The sequence below is a fragment of the Schistocerca cancellata genome, chromosome 6 (genome assembly GCF_023864275.1).
Source record: "Schistocerca cancellata isolate TAMUIC-IGC-003103 chromosome 6, iqSchCanc2.1, whole genome shotgun sequence".
NCBI classification, from domain to species: domain Eukaryota; kingdom Metazoa; phylum Arthropoda; class Insecta; order Orthoptera; family Acrididae; genus Schistocerca; species Schistocerca cancellata.
Genome location: NC_064631.1, coordinates 326,011,703 through 326,038,068, shown reverse-complemented (window position 1 = coordinate 326,038,068; position 26,366 = coordinate 326,011,703). Strand labels below are relative to the sequence as shown.

Genomic DNA, 26,366 nt, shown 5'->3' with positions numbered 1-26,366 from the left:
CCCACTGCTGCGCCGTTCTCTTCGTCCCTGCCGCCTTTGAAAGCTACGCTAGTTTGTTCCCACAAAAATACGAAGGCAGCAAAAAGAACACCTGCGCTGTTGCTATCACATTCTCGCCGTGGAGTGTACGCACGTTACGGCGAATTGAATACCATTTTTCACTAATATAGAGGGCAGGCGTTGCTTCGGATTTCGTTTGTAGGAGTCGATGATGGTGGAAGGGGGGGGGGGGGGTTGGTGGGTGTCACAGATTGTTACCGAATCTCTCTCTCTCTCTCTCTCTCTCTCTCTCTCTCTCTCTCTCTCTTTCTGTCTCTCTCTCACACACACACACACACACACACACACACACACACACACACGCTGCAGCCCAAAGAAAAACTTGCCGTAATCCCACGTTAAAAGTATCACAGATGTGTAAGATATTAATGGCTCAAGTGGCTCTGAGCACTATGGGTCTTAACTTCTGAGGTCATCAGTCCCCTAGAACTTAGAACTACTTAAACGTAACTAACCTAAGGACATCACACACATCCATGCCCGAGGCAGGATTCGAACCAGCGACCGTAACGGTCGCGCGGTTCCAGACTGTAGCGCCTAGACCTGCTCGGCCATTCCGGCTGGCTGTAATATATTATTAATAATAATAATAATAAAATTCTGAAAACATTTCAGTGTAACAATAGTAAATCTAACCACCCAAATTGCTGCACTCGTTAGCACACCGTTCCCGGGATTCGGGGAGGTGTGCCTTCCCCAGATCGAATGCACCCCGCGGATTACTGACGCAGGCCGATGTGCCGGCCAGCCTGCACTTTGTTTTTAGATGGTTTCCCACATTCTTTTGTGTGAATAGTGGGTTAGTACCTAAGTCTTTCCTCACTGTTCCGTAGACATTACTAGCACGTTCCCGCAATTTCACACATAAATAATGCTATACACTGTCAGATGGAGTACACAATTTCCATTTCCAGTCTGAGGAAAGCGCGCGAGGAGGAGGGGATGGGGGAGGGGGGTAGCGACGAAAGAAAGGGCACCTAGCCACCATCTACCACTATCCAAATCCAAAATAAGGTGATGATCCCGTGAAGATATGGGATAAGATCAGGAAAAAAGAAGAATAGGATAATAATAAGTCTTGAGTTAGCCTGAACAAATTACTTGCACGTTTGATACCGCCGGCAGCAATCATTTTCCTTGATTTATCTACTATTGTACAATTTCAGTACCGGGCCATTTTTAGACGACATTAACAGTGGTCGACATTCAAATACGTATAAGAGGCGTATAAGAGGCAGCATTGGAGGGCAGTGTGGAGGGTAAAAATCGTAGAGGGAGACCAAGAGATGAATACACTAAGCAGATTCAGAAGCATGTAGGTTGCAGTAGATACTGGGAGATGAAGAAGCTTGCACAGGATAGAGTAGCATGGAGAGCTGCATCAAACCAGTCTCAGGACTGAAGACCACAACAACAACAACAAGAGGCGATCAAAAAGTTTCCGTTCGAAGGCCAGTCCAGAATCGGTATGCCAATCAGGAAAGGTGTAAAACGCCACGTCCTGCTGCGTGAAGAAGTCCATTAACTGCCTGCTGCAAAGGCGTTTTTAAGGGACCGAAGGCGTGATAATCGCATGGGGGGAGATCAGGACTATAGATCGGGTGCTCGAGTGCCTCCCACTTGAGATAGCATCACGACATTTGCGACATATTGACATGTCTTATCATGTAGCAGCAGCACCCCAAACGGTGGTTTTCTACATCTACACACATACTCCGCAATCCACCATACTGTGCGTGGCGGAGGGTACCTCGTACCACAACTAGCATCTTCTCTCCCTGTTCCACTCCTAAACAAAACTAGGGAAAAATGACTGCCTATATGCCTCTGTGCGAGCCATAATCTCTCTTATCTTATCTTTGTGGTCTTTCAGCGAAATACAAGTTGGCGGCAGTAAAACTGCACTGCAGTCAGCCTCAAATGCTGGTTCTCTAAATTTCCTCAGTAGCGATTCACGAAAAGAACGCCTCCTTTCCTCCAGAGACTCCCACCCGAGTTCCTGAAGCATTTCTGTAACACTCGCATGATGATCAAACCTACCAGTAACAAATCTAGCAGCCCGCCTCTGAATTGCTTCTATGTCCTCTCTCAATCCGACCTGATAGGGATCCCAAACGCTCGAGCAGTACTCAAGAATAGGTCGTATTAGTGTTTTATAAGCGGTCTCCTTTACAGATGAACCACATCTTCCCAAAATTCTACCAATGAACCGAAGACGACTATCCGCCTTCCCCACAACTGTCATTACATGCTTGTCCCACTTCATATCGCTCTGCAGTGTTACGCCCAAATATTTAATCAACGTCACTGTGTCAAGCGCTACACTACTAATGGAGTATTCAAACATTACGGGATTCTTTTTCCTATTCATCTGCATTAATTTACATTTATCTATATTTAGAGTTAGCTGCCATCCTTTACAGCAATCACAAATCCTGTCCAAATCATCTTGTATCCTCCTACAATCACTCGACGACGACACCTTCCCGTACACCACAGCATCATCAGCAAACAGCCGCACATTGCTATCCACCCTATCCAAAACATCATTTATGTAGATAGAAAAAAAACAGCGAACCTACCACACTTCCCTGAGGCACTCCAGATGATACCCTCTACTCCGATGAATACTCACCATCGAGGACAACGTACTGGGTTTTATTACTTAAGAAGTCTTCGAGCCACTCACATATTTGGGAACCAATCCCATATGCTCGTACCTTAGTTAGGAGTCTGCAGTGGGGCAACGAGTCAAACGCTTTCCGGAAGTCAAGGAATATGGCATCCGTCTGATACCCTTCATCCATGGTTCGCAAGATATCATGTGAAAAAAGGGCGAGTTGCGTTTCGCAGGAGCGATGCTTTCTAAAGCCGTGCTGGTTCATGGACAGCATCTCTGTCTCAAGGAAATTCACATTATACTCGAACTGAGAATATGTTCTAGAATCCTGCAACAAACCGATGTTAAGGATATTGGTCTGTAATTTTGAGGATCCGTCCTTCTACCCTTCTTATATACAGGCGTCACCTGCGCTTCTTTCCAGTCGCTTGGGACTTTGCGTTGGGCAAGAGATTCGCGATAAATGCAAGCTAAGTAAGGAGACAATGCAGTAGAGTACTCTCTGTAAAACCGAATTGGAATCCCATCAGGACCTGGCGATTTATTTATTTTCAACCCATTCAGCTGCTTCACAACCCCAGGGATGTCTGTCACTATGTCCTCCATACGGGAATCTGTACGAGAGTCAAATGGCGGTATGTTTGTACGATCCTCCTGCGTGAAAGATTTCTCAAATGCTAAATTTAAAATTTCAGCTTTCTTTTTGCTGTCTTCCGTTGCCAGGCCAGACTGATCAGTGAGTGACTGGATGGAAGCCTTCGACCGGCTTACCGATTTTACGTAAGACCAGAATTTCCTTGGGTTTTCAGCAAGATCTTTTGCTAAGGTATGACGGTGGTAGTGGTTGTGTCTTCGCGCATCGCTCTTTTTACAGCAGCACGAATCTCTACTAACTTTTGCCTGTCCTCATTCTCCCGATCTTTCTTGTACCGCAAGTGCAACTGTCTTTGCTTCCTGAGCATTCTCCGAATTGCGCTGTTAAACCACGGTTGGTCTTTTCCGACCGTAACCCACTTTTTCGGCACATACTTCTCCAATGCGTGATTTACAATGTGTTTGAAATTTGCCCATAATTCTTCCACGTCCATCGTACCGGAAGTAAATCAAGTCGATTCATTTACTAAGTGGGATGCTAACAACTGCTTATCTGCTCTTTCTAGTAAGAATACTCTCCTAGCCTTCTTGACCGACTTTTTAACTTTCGTAACCATAGTCGTAATGACAATATCATGATCACTAATCACCGAGCGGGGTGGCGCAGTGGTTAGCACACTGGACTCGCATTCGGGAGGACGACGGTTCAATCCCGCGTCCGGCCATCCTGATTTAAGTTTTCCGAGATTTCCCTAAAATCACTCCAGGCAAATGCCGGGATGGTTCCTTTGAAAGGGCACGGCCGACTTCCCTCTCTGTTCTTCTCTCATCCCATGAGACCGATGACTTCGCTGTCTGGTGTCCTTCCCGAAAAAAAAAAAAAGATCACTAATCCCTGTCTCAACACTGACACCGTCGATGAGGTCTGGTCTGTTCGTGGCTACCAGATCTAAAATATTTCCATTAAGCGTTGGCTGTCGATTTAGCTGCTCAAGACAGTTTTCGGATAATGTGTTCAAAAGTAATTCACACGACGGCTTGTCTATACCACCTGTAATGAATCCATAGTCATCCCAGTCTATACTAGGTAGGGTGAAGTCGCCTCCGACTAATATAGCATGATCCGGGTACTTCTGCGATACAGAACTCCCTTTGAATAATTCTAGAACTGTCACAGTGGAACCTGGTGGCCGGTAATAACATCCAAAAATTAACTTTATTTCTCCTAGCCCTGTTAAACGTGTCCAGATAACTGCACAGTCACACTCTACTTCGACCTCAGTAGACACAATATTTTTGTCACCTGCAATGAAGACACCACCTCCTACGGTGTCTAATCTGTCTTTCCGATACTCGTTCCAACCTTCACTAAATATTTCAGAACCTCAGGGTTCAGCCAGGTCTCAGTCCCGAGAATAATTTGCGCGCCACACGCTTCCTGGAGGGCAGTAAATTCAGGAACTTTATTCCGAGCACTCTGAAAATTTGCTGCTAATATCTTGATAGCTGAAGTGTCTTTACATTGAGCGCGTTCTGATTTCCCTGCCTGCACGTTGACTGGTGAGTGTTCAACAGGACACCTTGCATACTGCCTAGCCTAAAAATCCCCCATGTGCACGCCACAAGTACTCTGCTACCCGAGTAGCCGCTTCCTTTGTGTAGTGCACCTCTGACCTATCTAGGGGCGTCCTACAATTCCCCACCCAATAGAGCAAGTCTAGAAACATGCAGCCAAGACCGTCACAGAGTCGACGAAGCCTCTGGTTGAGACCCTCCACTCGGCTCCAAACCAATGGACCCCGATCGACTGTGGGACATGCTGCCCCAGACACATTTTGCATTCTCCAATGGATGTCTACAGCCAAGAGCAGAATAACCGCTCGTTGGTTCTGTTTGTTAACAACGTCGCCATCGTTGACGTTTCCGCATTTACCACACCCATGTCAGAAAGACACGAATGCCATACTAATCTCTTGACTGCATATCGGTGCTTGTATACCCGCAACGGTGTCTCACTACGATGTAAATACGCTGCAGCCACGGCCTCAAACGAAAACTTTTTGACCGCTCTTTATGTAACATACGAGTATGTAGAGACTATTACGGCATCAAGTGCCATCGCTGAATTTTTGTATAGGTACTTGAAAATGGCTAAGGCCGAAATTATACAGTAACAAATACAGAAAAAAGACAGCTGCATGCATTACAAAATCATTCAAACAACAATAAATTACTTACTTACCGCAAGATATATAAAATATTTTAAAGTAATAATAATAAGTTATTTAAATGAGAGATTAGTACATTACTTTAGCAAAACATCAAAGAAACTGTAATTAAGAAAAAAAGCATTAGAAAACATACTTCCTAAATATTGAGAAATATGTGTCACATTATTAATTTAAGCCGTATAATGGCAACAAACCCTCACAACTGTGATAATGTCAAAATTTACACAATATGAAATCGAAGCGTGCACTTACAATTATCAGCATTTCACTACGATTGTGAAGCATGGTCTGCGAGCTATGTCTATACAGGCATGAAAGTGAGAGAATGCTGTATTCTTCAGTCATTTCCTCCTACATTCAGGAAGTTAGTTTACCTGGTATTTTTTCCTTAGTGGAGGGTATTTCCCATTCTGTCTTCCCTTACTCAGCTTCATGTCGTATACCAATTCTCTCTGTAAACTCACGAACTGTGCGATTTGTTGACAGTAGATGGAGTCGGCCTATGAAAGGATGCCTTTTCTAGTTAGAATATGTTGTGTAGTACTTCGTACACAATAGTAAGGAGAGATGCACAATGGTGTAGCAGCTGTCGTCGGAGGGAAGGTGGAGAGCAAAAGAAATGATAAGCAAACACGTAAATACAGTGAATAGAAGTTTTACTTAACTTGCAGATTTTTCCAAGCGTTGGGAAGAAACTTTACAAAAGAACAAACATTAATAAAGCCAAGCTCTTGAAAGAAGAAAACTAAAGAGTAGTGTGCAGTGTGAGGCTCCTGATACTAATGCACAAGTGAACTATCGAAAGCTGACTAAGACTGAAGACTGTCGAAGACTGAGACTGGGCTGCGCAGCTGCCATTAGCCAGCCTACACAGCGACGGTAGGGGGCGCTCCTATAAAATACTTATGACCGCTGAAGGCGTGGCTCAGTGGGCATGCATCTATGGATCCGCTGGATCCCTGTAGAACCGCTATCGGCGTCCGTCGGAAACATGCGTTTCTGTTGCCAACTGAGACGCCGGTGAGGGTGGTATCGATCTATGACCCCACAGAATGTTTGTCACAAGTGATCACGCAGCAAACTCATCCCCACGCAAGCAACTCAAAAGAGTATTACGTTACCTGTAGCTCGTAAAATTCCTTGCAATTTTCGAGTCTCTCAGTCTTAATGCTAGTTTATTCTCGGAAAGGTAGCTGTGAAATTTGGAAATTGATCTATCTAAAAATATAAATGCTTCTGCTAAAAAATTTCGGGGATGGTTATGACCACCCATGATCACTCCCCCACTTTGGATCCACAGCTCGTACAGGATATCCCAACACAATTCCATCTCACATGGAGTAAGATACGCTGTAAGCTTACTTGCTGGTTCGCAGGATGTGTCCCAAGAAGCCGTCGATCCCCTAGGCCGCAGTGAGCTTCACAAGTTGTTCGTGACAGCTTCAGTATTACCTGCCTTATAGGATTCGGTGAGCACTTCCTGTGCTTGGCAATCAGGAGCTTCGGCAGGCCGCTGTGGCCGAGCGGTTATAGGCGCTTCAGTCTGGAACCGCGAGACCGCTACGGTCGCAGGTTCGAATCCTACCTCGGGCATGGATGTGTATCATATCCTTAGGTTAGTTATGTTTAAGTAGTTCTAAGTTCTCGTAGTGCTGAGAGCCATTTGAACCAATAAGGAGCCCTGTCAGCTTCTGACATGACAGCCTAGACGGCTGGAGGTGCACACAGAGAATGCTGGTTAACTTGCGAACAAAACTGAGTAGAATGTTGCACACCCACTAGCTGCTCTACAATCTTTCTCAAACAATTTTACAGAAACTATTCTGTAAAAAAATTGATTCTCTCACATCTTGTAGCCTCATCTGTGAACTTTATGATAAACTTCCTGTCGTTTCGTTAGTGATCAAAATTATTATGATATTATGTAATTAAGTAATCTATTATCAAAAATTCGAATAGCTTGCATTGAAAAATACGAGTCACTCTAGGTTTAAGTTTGGTACATTTTAGGTCATACATTGTCGCATAAAACATCTTGCTAACATATTGAGTTTTTCTTTAAACTTACAAACATTTGGAGCACAAAAGTGCATGGTAGAAAATCATGGTCTGCAGGAAAACCAAAAACAGAAGAGAGTCAATATTTGTGATATGGTGCTGCTGAAGAATATTGAAAATTAGTTAGACTTATAAGATTAGAAATGAGGAGGTTCTCTGCAGAATTTGGAGAAGAAATGAATATTTGAAAAATACTGAAAAGAAAAAAATGTAAATGCCATATAGCATTGTTGGCTGGGACATCAAATGGCGTGGGTCCAATCATCTGTCAGAAAGTGTGCAGTGATCCCTTTCCTTGTGGATTTGTGGGAAATGTGTCGTATGTGCGTATGTAGAGTGCAGGCGAGTGTAATGGATACATGTACAGTGTAGCGGCATCTTTGTGTTGTCTGCTGATGATGAGAGAAGGGAGAGTGTGAAACCGCATGTCGGCACATAGCCTACTTCTGTTGAAAGATCACCATCGACACTATCACATGCCTCACTTCATGAGACGCTGTGGAGGGGTTTGGAATTTAATCCAGGAGAATGGTGCAGAGAACTGTGATCAGGAAACTTATACCACCACCTGTGCTCCCCCTTCGCCTGCCAAATACTGAGAGTGAAGATTTCACTCACCAACAGGACTCGAACCAGCTTAACTCTAAGTGGAGTGCTACTACACAGGCCTGCGTTAGATACCTCGTCTAGAGAGGCAGGACTCACAAGAAGAAGAGACAGGATTATAGGACAAGCGTTAAGACATGAAGGGAAAATTTCGACGGTACCTGAGGAAACCGTAGAGAATAAAAACTGTAAGGGACGACTGACATTGGAATATACAAATAATTGAGGACGTAGGGTGCAAGCGCTACTCTGAGATGAAGAGGTTGCTACAGGAGAGGAATTCGTGAAGGGCCGCACTGAACCAGTGAGGAGACCGACGAGACAAAAAATAAATTAATAAAAAGGTATTTGCCTTCCTCCGATCTTTGAACTGACCTAACTAGTTGCAGGAGTGTAAAACATTGACGAGAAGAAGGGACAGGATAATAGGGCATGCGTTAAGACATCAGGGAATAACAACTTCCGTAATACTTGAGGGAGCTGTAGAGGGTTAAGATTGCAGAAGAAGCTAGAGATTGGAATACATCTCTCGTGGGATTAACTGATAACGTAGGGTGCAAGTGACCAAAAAAAATCCTAGTATTCATCTGAAACTAATGGGGAAAACACTGAAAACCTAAATGCAGCTTCCTCCCTCTGAATAAAAGGAAGGAAGGCCATAGTTTTCTCGACGATGAGGCTAGAGATGTAGCGAAACGTCGAATTAGAGAATAGCGGAGAAGGAACATTGGCCATGTATTACCACCTTTAGCTGCTGGTAAGATACTTTATTTGTACAACCACTTTCAGTCGTCTGACCATCACGTTCATTTAAGTATTCACAGCATCATGTTACGCGCAATATAAAGTAGTTAACGTCAGGAGATAAAACCCTGAACCTTCACTGCTTGGTGTGAAGCTGCTCCCGGCGTTAACGCCGATTACAATTTTAACCTGAGCGTGTACACTCCCTAGCACAGTTTTTATAGATTGACGACGTAATGTATATTATTATATGATGACAGTGTATTATTCACGGCTTTACCACCTTACAATAACGATTTTATACATTGCCTAACATGATGCTGTGACACACTTTTGCGAATTTGGTGATGGTCAGACGACTGAAACTGGATGTATAAATAAATTATTTTATCAGCAGCTCAAGACGGTAATATGACATTTTTTCATTTATTTATTGTATCCGTGGGACACCACCTCCTGAAAATATATTGAAAATACTATCATGTGGGGTTTCAAACGAAATTTTTTACTTGACTGACGATTTATTGATAGGGAGGATGCAACGTGTTATTTTGGATGGGAAGTCCTAGACGGAATAGTAGAGTATAGATGCCTGATAGCAGCGTAGTTTTTGGGTTATACCACGGATTCACATGTAGAAAGTGAGGTAAAGCGATTAGTTCTGGTTAGTGTCGTGTGATGATCCCCAGCTGATCACTTTGTTCACCATAGACCGGATGTTAGTGAAAGCGTTTGTCAAATAAAAATGTTTGTGTGGCGTTCATTTAGCCATTTTTTGTCTTGTGACGTTAAGAATGAATAAATCTATTGTTATTTAGACCACAACTCCCCCTGTGTTCTGATTAACATTACCTCTGTCATTTTTCATTAAAGTCTTGATTGCAACTGGGAGTAGGAAGCTTGCAGTGAAATGAAACGATCACATAAGTTATGTCATAGGTAAATTAGGTGGCAGACTTTTTTCATTGGTAGGACACTAGGAAAATGCAATCAGTCTACAAAGGAGGTTGCTTACAAAGCAGTCGTGTTATCCATCGTAGAAAAGAGAGTGTTTGTAAATAAGTTTCACAAAAGTAACCTTTAATTGTGAAAAGGGTAAATAGCTTACAGAGATGTTTGATACAGCGCTGATTGCAATATATTTTCTAGTTTTATTCACGCCTAAGCTGTCAGTTCCAGAAGCGAGTTTTGCAAATGAATAACTCCAACAGTCATCACAGAGTGGTATAACGGTACAGAGCGTGCGCATTGTTGTTTATGATTTCATGAATCCAAATCCGCTACTACAGTTTCAGAGAGAACTCAAGACTAAACATCGCAAACCACCACCTGAAAGACAAACTGTTATTAATTGGTACAATCGTTTCACCAAAACTGGCTGTGTACCACATAGGATGCTGTGTCAGGATCGCCTAGCAGTGTCACATTCGTAGTCCGCGTAAATCAACGAGACGTACCAACTTAGAATTGAATATGCTTAGTGCTACAGTATGGAAGATATTACCGAAACCACTGTCTTTCAAACCCTACAAACTGGGACTGTTGCAAGCTTCAAGAGAAAGTGGCGAAGAAAAACGAGCTGAGTTTTGTGTATACATGTTTAACAAAATGTAGACTGGACATGATTTTCTTACTAAAACTGTATTCAGCGATGCAGTCACATTTTATGCCCGCGGTAAAGTGAATCGTCATAATGGTCGGATATGGGGTGAGCAGAAACTTGTCTCGTAATCGAACATGTACGGCACTCGCCTCAGATAAATGTTTTTTTTCTGTAAACTGTAACAAGATTTACGGTCCTTTCTTTTTTGCCGAGTCAACTGTAACTGTAACTGACATATCGTTCCTGGACATGCTTGAACTTTTGCTAGCGCCCCAATTACAAAAGGATATGGCCACAGCATTTATTTTCCAGCAAGATGGCGCGTCACAACATTATCATCAGTAAGTTGTCACGTAGCTCCGTAGGAATTTGCCGACTTGGGTTGTACGTAGTGGGACAATATCCTGGACACCACGACCACGTAATTCAACTACAATAGATTTGTGTCTATAGGATTACATTGAAGAGACAGTGTTTGTTCCTCCACTTCCGGGAAACGTCAACGAGCTACGACGATAGATAATACAAGCAGTTACCACCATACATTGAGACTTACTTCATAGAATTTGGCAGGAAATTGACTACAGGTGGGAAATGTGTCGAGTTGCAAAAGGAAGCCAAACTGAACATTTGTATATAAAACTTGAAGATACACTGCATTCAGTGCTGTAGCAAACATTTCTGTAAGTTATTTACCTTTTTCATCATTAAAGGTTACTTTTCTTCAACTAATTTATAATCTCTCTGTATTCTTCTAAGTCTGATCAATGGACGATGGCGGTTCGTGCATGTCGAGTCACGGACAGAGATTGCATTGTTGACGTTTCCAAGCGACAGTTGCGGTACGCGCATGCACGTTCTTTCCGCTTGAAGAAAGCATACATCCTGCAGTTTATGTCTCTTGCTTATTTGTGCAGAATTTATCACTTACCACCACAATCGGCGATGATAACTCGCAACAGATGGAATCGAAACTCACTAAACGACTCGCTGCGATCACGTTTAATGCTCGCAATTAGCTACGGCATTCACGGCAGAGCGCTCAGAACATACTGAACGCTCATTAGCTATCGGAGCATACGCGACGTAGGTGCACAGAACAAGCCGAAACTCGACCGCCATCGTTCGTGATTACAACTATAGTACGTGGGACCTGTCGCAAATAGGACAAATCATTGATATTAAACGTAAACAAAGATGGACAGCACTAGTGGTCACAGGTTTGTTCACAAGTTGCAAAGTGTTACAGAGTCGCTTAAAAACATGAAACGATGAATGCTAGGAGATAGTCCCCATCCATCCCATGAAAGCCAACTTACAATGTTTCAAGTACCGGCTTTAAGTGAGTAATCTATGAATATACTAAAACCTCTATATCTTGCTCCGACAGTGATTGCGAAGAAAAAATGAGACAAATTGCAGCGCTCCAAAGCCATTTAAGCAACAATCCTTGCCGGTCTGAGTGGCCGTGCGGTTCTAAGCACTACAGTCTGGAACCGAACGACCGCTCCGGTCGCAGGTTCGAATCCTGTCTCGGACATAGATGTGTGTGATGTCCTTAGGTTAAAAAAATGGTTCAAATGGCTCTAAGCACTATGGGACTTAACATCTGAGGTCATCAGTCCCCTAGACTTACAACTACTTAAACCTAAGTAACCTAAGGACATCACACACATCCACGCCCGAGGCAGGATTCGAACCTGCGACCGTAGCAGCAGCGCGGTTCCAGACTGAAGCGCGTAGAACCGCTCGGCCACAGTGGCCGGCTGTCCTTAGGTTGGTTAGGTTTAATTATTTCTAAGTTCTAGGCGACTGTTGACGTCAGAAGTTAAGTCGCATAGTGCTCAGAGCCATTTTTTGAACCAACAATACTTTCCGCGCATCGTAAGCGAATGGAGCTGGAAGAAACAGCAATACCGTGATACAAAAGGGCTTTTTGTGTGCCATGCACTTTAAAGTGCTTTGCATAGATTTACCGCAGCCGGCCGTGTCCCTTTCGATGAAACCATCCCTGCATTTGGCTTAAGCAATTTGGGGGAGCTACAGAAATTCTAAATCTGGGTGACCGGACACATTTTGTACCGTGCTCATCTCTACTGTGCCATGTCGCTAGATCGGCGATACTTGAGTTCCAATCCAGTGGCTTACTCTCATCCTATGTTGGATATCTAAAAATTTGCGTTCCTTGTGCTTTCATAATGGATGCACCGTATTCCAGAATCGAACAAGAAGAATGCAAGCCAGCAGAAGGCGACCATTCTGTGCATGCGTAGGGGGATTGAAGGAAGGTGAAGCTGTGGGCCGACGCAAGGTCCAGCCGGCAGTATCTGGCCTTCCTCATGGCAGCAGGACCAGCTGATGTCGGGACGAAATAAATTCCACGTCGCACAAGTGCTGTTCTGTGTACCTGTCAATACATCGCGCGCCTTAAGAATGGCAGAGACATAAAAACAGAGGTCACTCTACAACAGAGCGCGAGAATTTACGGCGGCCTGAGGAAATGGTCCAAACTGCGCGCCCAGCCGAGCGTCGAGAGCCGTCAGTTCTCGGGCTCCGTTAATCTGTTCCTGGCAAAGAGCCCTCTCCTACCTCAGCAGTGACAAGCACGTCGCTTTAACGCAAACAAAAGAAGATTCATTAGCGGTCTGCAGTACAAGATAGTATAGGTTCCCTCTTATCTCGCTCGCCTTTAGTCTTAACACTTTCTTTAGAGTCAAAAATTATGCGTCGATGTATCTCAGTGACTCATTCCCGTTCTCTATCTCTACCTCTCGCTTTTTTTTCCCGCTCCTCTACAATCCTTGAAAAGTCACATAGGCCGCGTTGTGGCCGCGCGGTTTTAGGCGGCATGTCACGGATTGCGCGGCCCCTCCCGCCGGAGGTTCGAGCCCCCCCCCCCCCCACCTCAGGCATGGGTGTGTGTGCTGTTCTTATTACACAACGTAAGGATTAATCACACTAAAGATGTTCACCTTCGCTCAATTTAATGGGCTGCCTGATGACTGGTATGGAAACTACGGAAGGGTCAGTTTATGATTTTTTTTATTTTATTTTTCTCGTTTGTAAGCTCCCGAACTTCTGTAGGGTCGTCATAATATAGTAAGTACCTCATATATTTTATCACGTGTAGCTGGAAGACTGGAAGGTGGCGTTCTTGAAAATGGAATGCGATGTAAGTAACCAAACAATATCCCCAGTTTTCGGGTACCGCACCTCATTCGGGAAAACGGAACCGTTATAAAGATCACTTTGTTCTCCATCCGTCCGTCTGTCTCTCTGTCCGACTGTTAAAGGCCCTTTTTCTCATGAACTGTTAGATGTATTAAGGTGAAATTAAAGTCACGTATTAAGGTCTACGGTCCCTTGTCGGTGAAAAAAAATAAAATAAAAAAAAAGCTTCTGAAACAGTGCAATCAAAAGATATGGCCATTTACGTCACATATTTTGACACTCGCAAACCCATTCATAAAAACTATAAGATACCACAGGTTGATCTAGAATTGTGAAATTTGGCAAGAAGCGAAGTTTCACAGTGAAAATAAAGAAAGTCAGAAAATTGTTAATTTGCAGTTACGTCACACGAGAAAAATATTTCTTTTGTAAATTGTTATTCGACTTCACACTTAAGGATACAGGACACTTATAAATGGTGGAGAAATCAAAATGTTTTTTATGCCTTTTTAAATTATATAATCTTTCCTGATTACATTGATATGTACATTATAGAGTTTCAAATGAAAAATGACCTATATATACCAAATTTCAAACTTAAGGTTATGTATGCCGCCACGCTCTCTTTGCTTCTGTTACAGAAACCAGTATTATTTCGAAAAGAACTGTGAACTTTCTGTTTCCAGCGATTATACATATGATACATTGTATATGATTGTAACAATGCAGGTTCCTAGTGTCTGTGAATGATTATCTTTGCTAGTATTAACTTTCGTTTCGCTGAAGCAGTTTGTTCACGTGTTACTCAATGTTTGCTGAGCAAGTGCTACATATATTAGTGGAAGTACATATCCTTTAGTGTGCAATAAATACGAACAATCCCACGCATCAGGAAATCCAATAAAAGGAAATTCCATGGTAACCAGTTCACAAACTACCAGCAAACCCACCCTCTGTGAATGCCCAGACCTTGTGGGCCGAGAAGCTTCCTCTGGAACAGGGTGGACGACTGCATCCGTATTAGGGACTTCGTCAGCCTCAACTAACGCCCGAAACCTATTCGTCAAACGAACCGTGAAGGCCCTACTATCGGCCCTTCGGAAAGACTTTCGCTGCCTGCCAGACTTTGGTATTATCTCCCACTCACCACAGGTGAGGGGTCAACCTCAGTGCAGGCAGTACCCGGGACGGCCACAGCAGTGGACCGATCGGGGGACACGTGGGACGTGCTCGACGTCCCCTTGCATCCCCGCGTCCGATTCCCCACAGTGATGCCCCTTGGCAGCAGCCTCAAGCTGTGTGACGGAAACCAACACGGCCTGGAACTGTGAGCGAAGCGTCACCAACTCGCTGGCATCTGTACACAGCAATCACAGTTCTTATCCATTACTGAAGTCGCTCCTGCTTGCAGCTCGTAAAAATATGTAACAACCGAACGGTGTAGTCGTCTTGTTAGCAGCAGGAACTCGAAGTGCTCTCTCACTGACGGTCTAACCGACACTGAGCTACACTAACCATAACAAACAAAAGCCTGTACGATACAAAGATCGGTAACAACGCGGTACTGTACGCTACACTGTTATTAAAATGAAAGGTTGAGCCTAGTAAGCACTCGAACACGCAAGAAATTACAAAAATAAACTGGTAACTACACAGGTAACTAAATAAGTAACTCATGTTGGAAGATCGTAAAAATATATAACACATGAACTGTGTACTCGCCCTTATTGGCAGCAAGGACGCGAGGTGCTCTGTCATTGACGGTCTAACCGACACGGTCTAACCTGAAGTGGCTCGAGAGCCGGCTAGTGAGAAAATAAGAAAAGCTTTCGATGGCGTTGAACCACAGTCACGCAATACTTTTTAAAAGAGTTAACCGCCATTTGACTGTCTATTGTTATATTTATCTGTTGTACCATCCAGATTTCGACTTTTATGCTATTGTCAAGTACAGGGCTAAAAGTTGTTAGACTATTATTAAGTCATTCCCGTTAAACTACTTAGTAATGGTCTAAAAACTTTTAGCATTCTACTTGATAATGACACAAAGCCGAAATATAGATATCACAAGAGATAAATATACTTAAGTGCCTAAGAAACTAGTATAGGCAACGTCTGTATAAGAAAACTAGTTTCTGGCACAGTTATTAGATCGGTACTCCGAGGTTATCAGGATTTAAATTAGTTTGAACATGGTGTTACAGTCGGCGCACGAGCGGTGGGACACTGCATCTCCAAGGTAGCGATGACGTGGGGATTTTCCAGTACGACCATGCCACGAGTGTACCGTGAATATCAGTAATCCGATAAAACATCAAATCTCCGACGTCGCTACGGCCGGAAAAAGATCCTGCAAGAACGGAACCAACGACGACTGAAGAGAATCTTTCAGCGTGACAGAAGTGCAATCCTTTTGCAAATTGCTGCAGATTTCAATGCTGAGCCATCAACAGGTGTCAGCGTGCGAACCATTCAACTAACCTTCATCGATATGGGCCTTCGGAGCTGAAGGTCCATTCTTGTAACCTTGATGACTGCACGACACAAATCGTTATGCCTCGCCTGGGCCTATCAACACCGACATTGGATTGTTGATGACTGGAAACATGCTGTCTGGTCGGACGAGTCTCGTTTCAAATTGTATCGAGCGGATGGACGTGTACGGGTACGGAGACAACCTCATGAATCTGTGGACCCTGCATGTCAGCAGGTGACTGTTCAAGCTGGTGGAGGCATTGTAATGGTGTGGGGCGTGTGCAGTTGGAGTGATACGTCCAGATACTACTCTGACAGCCGACAAGTACGTAAGCATCCTGTCTGATAACCTGCATCCATTCATGTCGTTTGTGCATTCCGACGGACTTGGACAATTGCAGCAGGACAATGGGACACTCACACGTCCGGAGTGGCTCCAGGATCACTCTTGTGAGTTTAAACACTTCCACTGGCCACCAAAATCCCCAGACTTGATTATTGAGCATATCTGGGATGCCTTGCAACGTGCTGTACAGAAGAGATCTCCACCCCTTCCGATATATGGACAGCCCTGCACGATTCGTGGCGTCAGTTCCCTCCTGCACTTCTTCAGAGGCCGGCCGCTGGTGGCCGAGTGGTTCTAGGCGCTTCGGTTTGGAACCGCGTGACCGCTACGGTCGCAGGTTCGAATCCTGCCTCGGGCATGGATGTGTGTGATGTCCTTAGGTTAGTTAGGTTTAAGTAATTCTAAGTTATAGGGGACTGATGACCTGAGATGTTAAGTCCCATAGTGCTCAGAGCCATTTGAACTTCTTCAGATATTAGTCGAATCCATGCCACGTAATGTTGCGGGGGCCCAACACGAAGGCAAGTGTATCAGTTTCTTTGTCTCTTCAGTGTATAATAATACATGGTCAAATGGCGGTTTGCTCTTTTAAAAGGAGAATAAGAAGTTTAGTAAACGTTTTAAAGCGACTGGTTGCAGCTGACATACAAGTCAGCCGGCTCTTTAGCCATGGTACCAGAGTTAAGCGGCTTTATAGCAGCTAGTGAGCTCTGTGTGTGGTCCACATAGTTTACTCTCGGGCTGGAGTAAGGAGCACCCATCGAAAAATAAGAAATGATGGATGTTTGTCGGACCGGTAGTGATAAGCACCCAGCGACGCCGGGTGTCAAAGACGATCATTAAGGTGCCTACATACAGTCATTCTGGAGGTAGCATTGATAAAATACATTGAGCGTAAGGTTAACTTCTGCATGTACAGAAACGATCTACATCTATGTGACTACTCCGGAGTTCACTGTAAATGCCTGGCAGACGGTTCACCGAACCATTTCCACACTATTTCTCTACCGTTCTAATCTCTAACTGCACGCGGTAAAAACCAACATTTAAATCTTTCCGTACGAGCTCCTATGAAGGAGGAGGAGGAGAAAGTCGGTGTTTGAAATTTTGTGAAAAGATCTCGCCGCAACGAAAAAACTCCAATTGTTTCTAAGAATGAAAGCAGGTAAAAGGAAAGTATTAGTTGAGAGGGGAGTCAGAAAGGGTAAACTAGCCCCCGTGTTATTCAGTCTCTAGAATAAGCAACTATATAACTTCCGCATATTTATGTCTGTTTGGGCTTCCAATTCTATAATGTACATGCGTAATGGCTCTGAGCACTGTGGGACTTAACTTCTAAGGTCATCAGTCCCCTAGAATCTAGAACTAGTTAAACCTAACTAACCTAAGGACATCACACACATCCATGCCCGAGGCAGGATTCGAACCCGCGACCGTAGCTGTCGCGCGGTTCCAGACTGTAGCGCCTAGAACCGCTCGGACACTCCGGCCGTACATGCGTAATACTCCGAATGTAGAATGGAGGTTCTGTTTCGCTGTGTAATCTTCAAGCTGTGTAGGCACCATACTGTGACACGAACGAATTGTGACTCTACAACTTTGTGAATATCAAACGTGCCTGAACAACTCTATCGATATATGAAGATTCAGTAACTTCTGAAAACAGTATTCAAAAAATGTAATAATGAAAGGAACTCGCAACTTTGATGGATAGTTTTCCAACAATCAGACTAGCGTACAGAACAGCCATGTATAGTTACCAATACTAATTTGAATCTATGTAGCAATCAACGTGCATATGTTCACTATTCACTGAATACTCTGAATCATAACGTTAATCCTTAGCTGTACAAGAGGATAAAGAATATCAGCTCTGCTCTGCCTTCCTACATGCTACGTAATAGTCTTCTGCAAGACTGCCTGAAAGAAATCACGCGGCTCTTGTTAAAAGCGCTTAAATAAAACACGCGATGTGCTATGCGTGTCAACATGCTTCAAACACGCAACAGCAGAAGACGTGTGAACATGTTAGTACTGGGTACGTTTCCAATCGACAAACGGAAATGTGCAGGTCCAGGATTTAGTAAATGAAAAACGTATTTCAATTTATTTCCTGTGAAAGCGTAGACTGTTAAAATATTATTCTTTGAAAATGTGAACATGTCTCTGTTACACGCGGTTGAACTAATAATAACTGTTGACATAAGCATAGAATCAGTTTTCGCATTAATTGCATTTAAAAAAGGATGAAGAGTGAGGTAATTATTCCATGCATGGTAATCGCGAAATAACTATGATGATGATGATGATTAGTGTTTTAGGGCGCACAACAGCGAGGTTATCAGCACCCGGCGAAATAACTATGCACACAATGTTCTGATAATGGCACGCGATAGGGATAACCTTCTCTAGCCATACCACTCAAACTTTGTCATTGCAGCAAATACAGTTGCATTGGTGTATATTACCTCATTCAGCGTACCTCAAGACGAACAAAGCAGCATCCCGACAGTAAAATTTCCACACCATTACCGACAACAGTACAACCAGAAGTAAGTGCATGCACCAGAGAGAAGACAAGACAGCCCCACAACTGTCGTCATATGCCCGAAGAAACATTAACTCTGGTGAGCCAGAGAGATCACCTCCACACTTATTTTTTGTTTACTTTATTTGGCCTTCAGCACTGTTTAGCTAACCTCCATACGTGTAGTCGGGAACCGAGCTCTCTGTGGCAAATATAACAGAAACTACTGCCACATCTCTTCATACAGCTACCTCACAAAGAAACTAAGGAAAAATTCAAAATGGCGATTAAACAGTAGAAAGGAGAAATTAAAACTTTATGGTTTGCCGATGACGTGATTCTGCGAGAGACGGCACAGGATTCGTAACATCAGTTGATAGTGCCTTGAATAGTGTCTTGAAAAGAGGTTATAGGATGAATGTAAACAAAAGTGAAACAAGATTAATGGAGTGCGGTGGAATTAAATCAGATGACGCTGAGGGAATCAGATTAGGAAATGAGATACCAGACAAATCTTGCTACTTCGAGAGCAAAATAACTTCCGACGGCAAAAATAAAGAAGATCTAAAACGAAGACGATGAACAGCAAGAAAAGTTTTCGTGAAAAGAATGAAATATATTAACATCAAAGATAAATTTAAATCTTCAGCAGAATTTCCTGACAATATTTCTTGCAAGTGTCGCCTTATATGGAAGTAAAAGTAGTACAGTACACAGAACAGTCAAGAAGAGAATAGAAGGCTTTCACTTGTACTACATAAGAATATTGAAGAATAAAGAGATATTTTTTATTATCATTTATTTATTTTTGGCTTTGGGCAGCAAAGACAATACAGCCAACAGTGGATAAAAAATTCCATATTAACATATTTCCACGGTAAAACAATAAAGAGAGTTCGATGTACAAAAATAAGTGTTTAATGCAAAAACAGACACTAAAAGACGAACACCAGACAGTTAGCGGTAGTTACAACTGTGCGAAGTTAACATTTGTGCAACTGCCACGAGAGAGGAATGAGAAGAGTGTGAAGTACAAGGAAAAGTTCGTTGCATAAATCAAAAAACAGAAAATTAGACCCACGGTCCGAACCGGGACGGTTCCAGAGGAAAATGACATCACTGCAACTTATAATTGAAAGCGGGACAACGGCGTCATTTACAAAGATAAGTTCTCAATGCGAAGTATAAACACGAACAGATGTCCTACTTTTCGAACCAGGTAGGTTCCATGGCAGGACAAGATCCACACAACTTATAGGTCAGGGCTGGATAATAGCGTCTTTTAAATAGCTCGCGAGAAGATAATACCTATGTATATACTGAACGGGTGGAATAAAGCAGTTACACTTGTAAGGAGGGGGCAGCCCTCGCCACCGCTTTTTTGTAGAAGACAGTCGGTGCGGCCCAGTACTTAGTACACGCCAGTATGACACGGTTCATATCCCACCACAGATATTGTGTCCTGATTGTGTCCTATTGTGTCCTGATCCAGAAGCGACAATTTTAAATCGGTGTAGGTGGGCGGGGTAAAACCCGTGTCCCAGCCTCATGCGGATGAGACGGGTCACATGACGTCTACGAAGCTTCACAGACGTGTACCATGGTCGAGAAGGATACGTACCATTCACAGTTCCAGTAGTGATAAGCAATAAGCAGCTTTCTTGACCGTCGAGTTGAAATCTGTGTAAGCGGGGGGGGGGGGGGGGGGGGTTGGGTCGTTTGGGGGAAGAGATCAAACAGCGAGGTCATCGGTGTCATCGGATTAGGGAAGGATGGGAAAGGAAGTCGGCCGTACCCTTTTAAAGGAACCATCCTGGCATTTGCCTGGAGCGATTTAGGTAAATCGCGGAAAACCTAAATCAGGATGGCCGAACGCGGGATTGAACCGTCGTCCTCCCGAATGCGACTCCAGTGTGCTAACCACTGCGCCATCTCGCTCGGTAAATCTGTATAAGGGATTGGTGGTGGGCGGAGCTGTCCTTTCGTAATACTCCTCTTAGCGAGGCGGCCAACAGTTTCATTAGGGAGAATGCCTTTTATTCAAAGCAATGGCCAATGGCCCTCAAAACATTCCACACGTATTTGTTAGTCTATTTATCAAACGCTGTATGTTGTGGTTCCTTCATCAAACTTTGTGAGTCCGTGAAGAGCAATATGAACCAAGTATGTGTCATTAGAGGGGCTGAAGGAGGCTTATCGCACACGCGCCTAACTTTTAGAGTCATATTAAAGAGGAGAACTGATAACTAACGAGGAGGTACCGGATGTAATAGGGAAGAAGACAAAGGCATGGCACAGCTTTATTGGGGAATCGGTTGATAGGACACGTTCTGAGATATGGAGGAATAAATAATTTGGTAATGGATAAAAATATGGGGGGGGGGGGATTAAAATTGTAGGAAACCAACACTTGACTGCAGTAAACACGTTCGAATGGGTCAGCTCTAGTTAGGCAGACATGAAGAGAATTGTACATGATATATTAGCTTATGCAGCTGCGTCAAACCAGTCTTCGGACTGCAGGGAACGACAACAACAACAACAACAACACAAACAGACCAGTCTGACGAACTGCTCGAGACAAACTATGGGTCGGAGCCATCGGCCTGTTTGGAGATGGGTCCAAGTTTCGGTCCGGCGTCCAGTGTTCACCCCTTCTACCTGCAGACCCACGGACTGCTCTTACACTGCAGGCTTGTGTGGGTTTCGTAGCAGCACGGCCTAGACCTGCCGGCAGCCCCACACAGTCGTAGTTAAGGTCTATCGGTCTGCGAAAGGGCCTCATCAGAGAGAAAAGATCGAAAATGGGTGGTTGTGCGAATGACTGCTGCCGCAGTTCAGTGACAACCAAAGTAAGTTCGAGAATGAAATTTTTCTTTCTGCGGTGGTATGTGCACTGTTAAGAAACTTCCAAAAAGATTAAAACTGTGTGCCAAACTTGGATTCGAACTCGGAACGTCCCTTTCGTTCGCCACGCTGTTACCAGCTGAGCTATCCAGGCACGATTTACAACCCGTTCTACGCGATCTAGTAAGAAGTTAACAGCAAAACTCAGTCAAGCCTTGGAAGTTAGTGCAGTTTCGGGCTTCGGTGTGGTCTGTCATAATAAATTAGTCTAAATAGTAATGCTAAATTCGTTTGTACTTTAGCTTATACAGCAATGTTTAAGCGGCTCCCTCTGTCATAATAAATTGTCAAAACGTCAGCGTTACTTTCACATTTTGAAGTGCGTGACTAGCTCTGACCCAGATAACAACGTAAGTAATAATAAGAAGAAAGCTATTGATTTTGAATACTGATTTATGGTAAGGAGTCGAGTGTTCTAGCACTGATGGTACCCTCCACTAAGACGGTATCTCGAGCATAGTTATTTTGCCATCCAGGGCGACTCCCATTCCCTTCTCGGTAATATAATGTTTAGTACGACTGCTCACAGTACGAATATTTCACAGCACCTGCCTTCGTGACGGACGACGCTAACGCATATTCGTGTGACAGAGTAGCCGTCCCGAAGCTTGAAATTTGCCTGGTATCAGTGGGAGGGAACTAGCGTATACTTCTAGACCACCTAACATTGGACTAATGCGGCGGACTACATCTTATATATAAATGAGACTGATGAGAAAGATGTTAAGTTCGACGTATTCGTCGTGGTATTCGGAATAAATAATACGAGGGCGCATTTTGTTTGAAACTGTGTATCAGTTGTCAGCAAACAAGTTAGATAGGGCTGTTCTGTTCTTTTGCAGAATGTTTGCCCTGTTTGTTAAATGTAACGCGTGAAAACTGAGCAACCTAGGGATCGACCCTGTATGCCTGCCTTTCGTGCTCGTTGCGCTACCTCAGCACTCAGAGCTTTGAAGCGTTGAGTCGGAAGATGGGGACCCAATTTCAGGTCTCGAACTGGAACAAGGTTTTAACTAGTCTCACAAAATCCAATTCGAACTACCGTTGTGAACGTTTACAACAGAACATTCGCTCATTGCAAAGAGAAAATGTCAATGTACTCGAAGGTAGATGGAGATACTGCACCCATCTGCGTTACATCAACGTCTTTTTTCTTAGCGAGATACGACGCCACGTAGCGAGAGGTAGATTGCTGCTCGCAGTGGCTCGCCTCGTAAATGACGTTCGTTCTGCGTTAGGTAAACAAGTGACTCACATCAGAGTGGCACGGCAAGTAGCAGGTGATGTCACTCATGACGCGAGGGCCAGAAGCGCGCAGTCTCCAAATACCTACCTTTTGCTCAAAGTGTTGACTAGAGAAATCGAAATGGTGAAGCGGTCATTCGCTTTCGGGAGGAGGATTCTTCAAATCATGTTCCCTTTTTTCTACTGCAGGATTTCCGTGGTTTCGATAGATACGAGGTGCGTTAACTAAGTAACGCACCACATTTTTTTCTCGGCCAATTTCAGTTGTTAAAAATGCGTAATTTGTTGTAGGACATCGTGGAACATTCCCGCTACAGCCCCTGTAGCTTCGTGAAGTTCCGACACTTGGCGACGCAATACGTAGCCTTCAAAATGGTGTCTCTAACGGATGTGAGTTCCAGTCTGAGAGCTGTCACTGAGCTTCTTTTGGGGGAAAAGCACAGCATCGTAGATATTCATAGGTGTTTGCCTGGTAGTGGAAAAAAGCACAGTGAGTCGCTGAGCGAGTCGCCTGTCATCATCGCACCAAGATTACACAAACTTCTCCGATGTCCCGCGTGCCGGCCGGCCGCACACAGTTGTGACTCCTGCAATGTTGGAACGTGCGGACACTCTCATTCGAGGTGATCGACATATCACAAACAGACACCTCACTACTCAGATGGACGTCTCTGTTGGTAGTGCTCACTCACGTGTCCACCAGTTGGGGTTCTCAACGGTGCGTGTCGCTGGGTTCTTCTCCGCCTAACGGGACACCATAAAGAGTACCAAAGGACCATCTGTGCGAAGTTGTTTGCGCCTTACGAGGCCGACAGTGACAATTTTATATCGAACATCGCCACAGGCGATGAAACATGGGATCATCACATCGAACGCAAAAAAAACGGCAATGCACTGAGTCGCGCCACACCACCTCACTCCCGAAGAAATAATTCAAAGCTGCATCCTTATCCGGTCAAGTAATGGCGACAGTCTTCTGGGTCTCTGAAGGCGTTGTTCTGTTTGATATCCTCCCTCTTGGTGCAACGATCAACTCAGAATTGTACAATGCTGCCCTCAGGAAATCGAAGAACCGACTTCAGCTTGTTTGTCACCACAAAAATGCAAACGAACCTCTCCCTCTCCATGCCAAAAAATGCGTCACAGAAGTGTGCGCACCCGAGAGCAGCTCACAAAACTACACTGGACTGTTCTTCCTCGTCCACACTACAGCCCAGGTCTCGCACCTTCCGACTTCCATCTGTTCGGCCCAATGAAAGATGCACTCCGTGCGAAGCAGTACGTGGATGATGGGGAGGCTACTGATGCAGCAAGATATTGGCTCCGACGTCGTCCATGCGGACGTGCGGGCCCTCCCAGTAAGGTGGCGTAAGGCCCTCGCATTAAACGGAGATAACAAGTTTCTGTAGCCAAAGGAGTGAGAATAATGTGGTGTACTCGAATCCTGACTAAAACCAACCTGCTTTCAGAAAAAAATGTGCTGCGTTACGTATTGGACGTCCCTCGCAGCTTCAAGAAAGTCTCAGGTAGTTAATGTATCCACTTACCGGTTGCTGAGCTACGTGGCTGTGGGCTATATTACTTCCTTCAAGAGGTTTAACAACCAACCACTTTTTTATGTACTGTTTATATCAATACGCGATTTGGGCTTTCGCCTATCTTCAGTTGGCGTAACAAGTCATATTTAAATCTTCAGTCAGCTTATCGTTAAAACACCGACTGCAGTTTGGATGATGCCCTGTGCAGTGTATCATTATGTGTACCTACTACACTTCACGAGTCACATATCTACATTAGATCCACTTAGTGCTTGTTGTTGCTTCTGCATGATGTAAGTCATTTGTTCTGCCCTTATTCACTCTAAATGGCACACCCACATGTCATGTGATATCAGTTCTTTTGCATAAAATGTACTGTACTATTTTTGCTATGTTCAGCATAGTTTAGATTAACCAGTCACTACTACTACTACACGTAGTAAATAATCATGCATAGCAGTCAGTACATTGCATGCTAAGCAGTTTTAATTTTTAGTCATTGAGAAGCCTAAATTAAAATATACTTTATGTAGAGAACCAATTGACTTCGGCAATAGTCCTGCAGAATCCGTAAGCAAAGTGCAACTTTGATTGAAGACACAATTTTCCAAGTCGGGTACGTGGCGGATATTGTGCTGCTATTGTGGATCACGCAAACCAAAAGTGTTCGTTCCATGCTTATAAATGCAGAAGATAAGCGTAGCAACAACTAGAATTGGAAGTAGTGCACCCCACAAATAACTCGCGAAGTGTAGTGGTTAAACAAAATTGTTATTTGCACCGGACAACCGCATCATCCAAATTGCAGTCGATATTTCAACGATGCGCTAGTTGAAGATCTAAATATGTATTAGGCCGATTGAAGATACTCAAAAAGCAGAAAGGCAGATTGGTATAAACAAAAATACATAAAAATGTTGCTTGTTACTGCATTTCTTAAAGTAACACAGAATATTGAGGGCTGAATAACATTTACGTGGTTTTCTGTTCTACTGATTTTTATTTTTATGAAATAGTTTTCGACTTAGTAGGCCATCTTCAGATAACTACTGGTTATTGTTTACAAGGAGCTTGTGTTCTTACGAACCAAACATTCTGGCCTAAGATACAACGCACTTACATACGATCTTTAGTTGTGGTATTGTCTTTGGAATTGTCAAACGGGTCTTTTGACTTTTTGTTCCGTGAAACTGTTCTTTAACATAAAAAATCACATTTTATGGTTTGTCAGTACCATATACGACAACAATTAGAATTATTTGGAATACACATTATTATAAATTTACGATTTTTTGGTAATTGTTGTGAACAGTTGCACTGGACATTAATTGTTGACTGTACAACAGCGATGTTTTTTTTGGCAGTTACATTTTGTTATTAGAAAATTGTGCATTAATACATACCAATTATTATATTGTTACAGTTGAGTTACAGTTAGGAATGTAAACACATAATGAATATTACATTATTAAATTTGCAATAATGTGTATTCTAAATAATTCTAATTGTTGTCATACGTGGTACTGACAAACCATAAAATGTGATTTTTTATGTTAAAGAACAGTTTTACAGAACAAAAAGTCAAAAGACCCGTTCGACAATTCCAAAGACAATACCACTATGTAAGTGCTTTGTATCTTA

At 43.6% G+C, this 26,366-nt stretch overlaps 1 protein-coding gene across 1 annotated transcript in view; it reads left to right on the top strand.

Moving 5' to 3' along the window:
- LOC126191471 (E3 ubiquitin-protein ligase LNX-like) overlaps positions 1 to 26,366 on the top strand; it is a 683,907-nt gene that overhangs the window by 509,515 nt on the left and 148,026 nt on the right. The gene's annotated exons all lie outside the window — the stretch shown is intronic.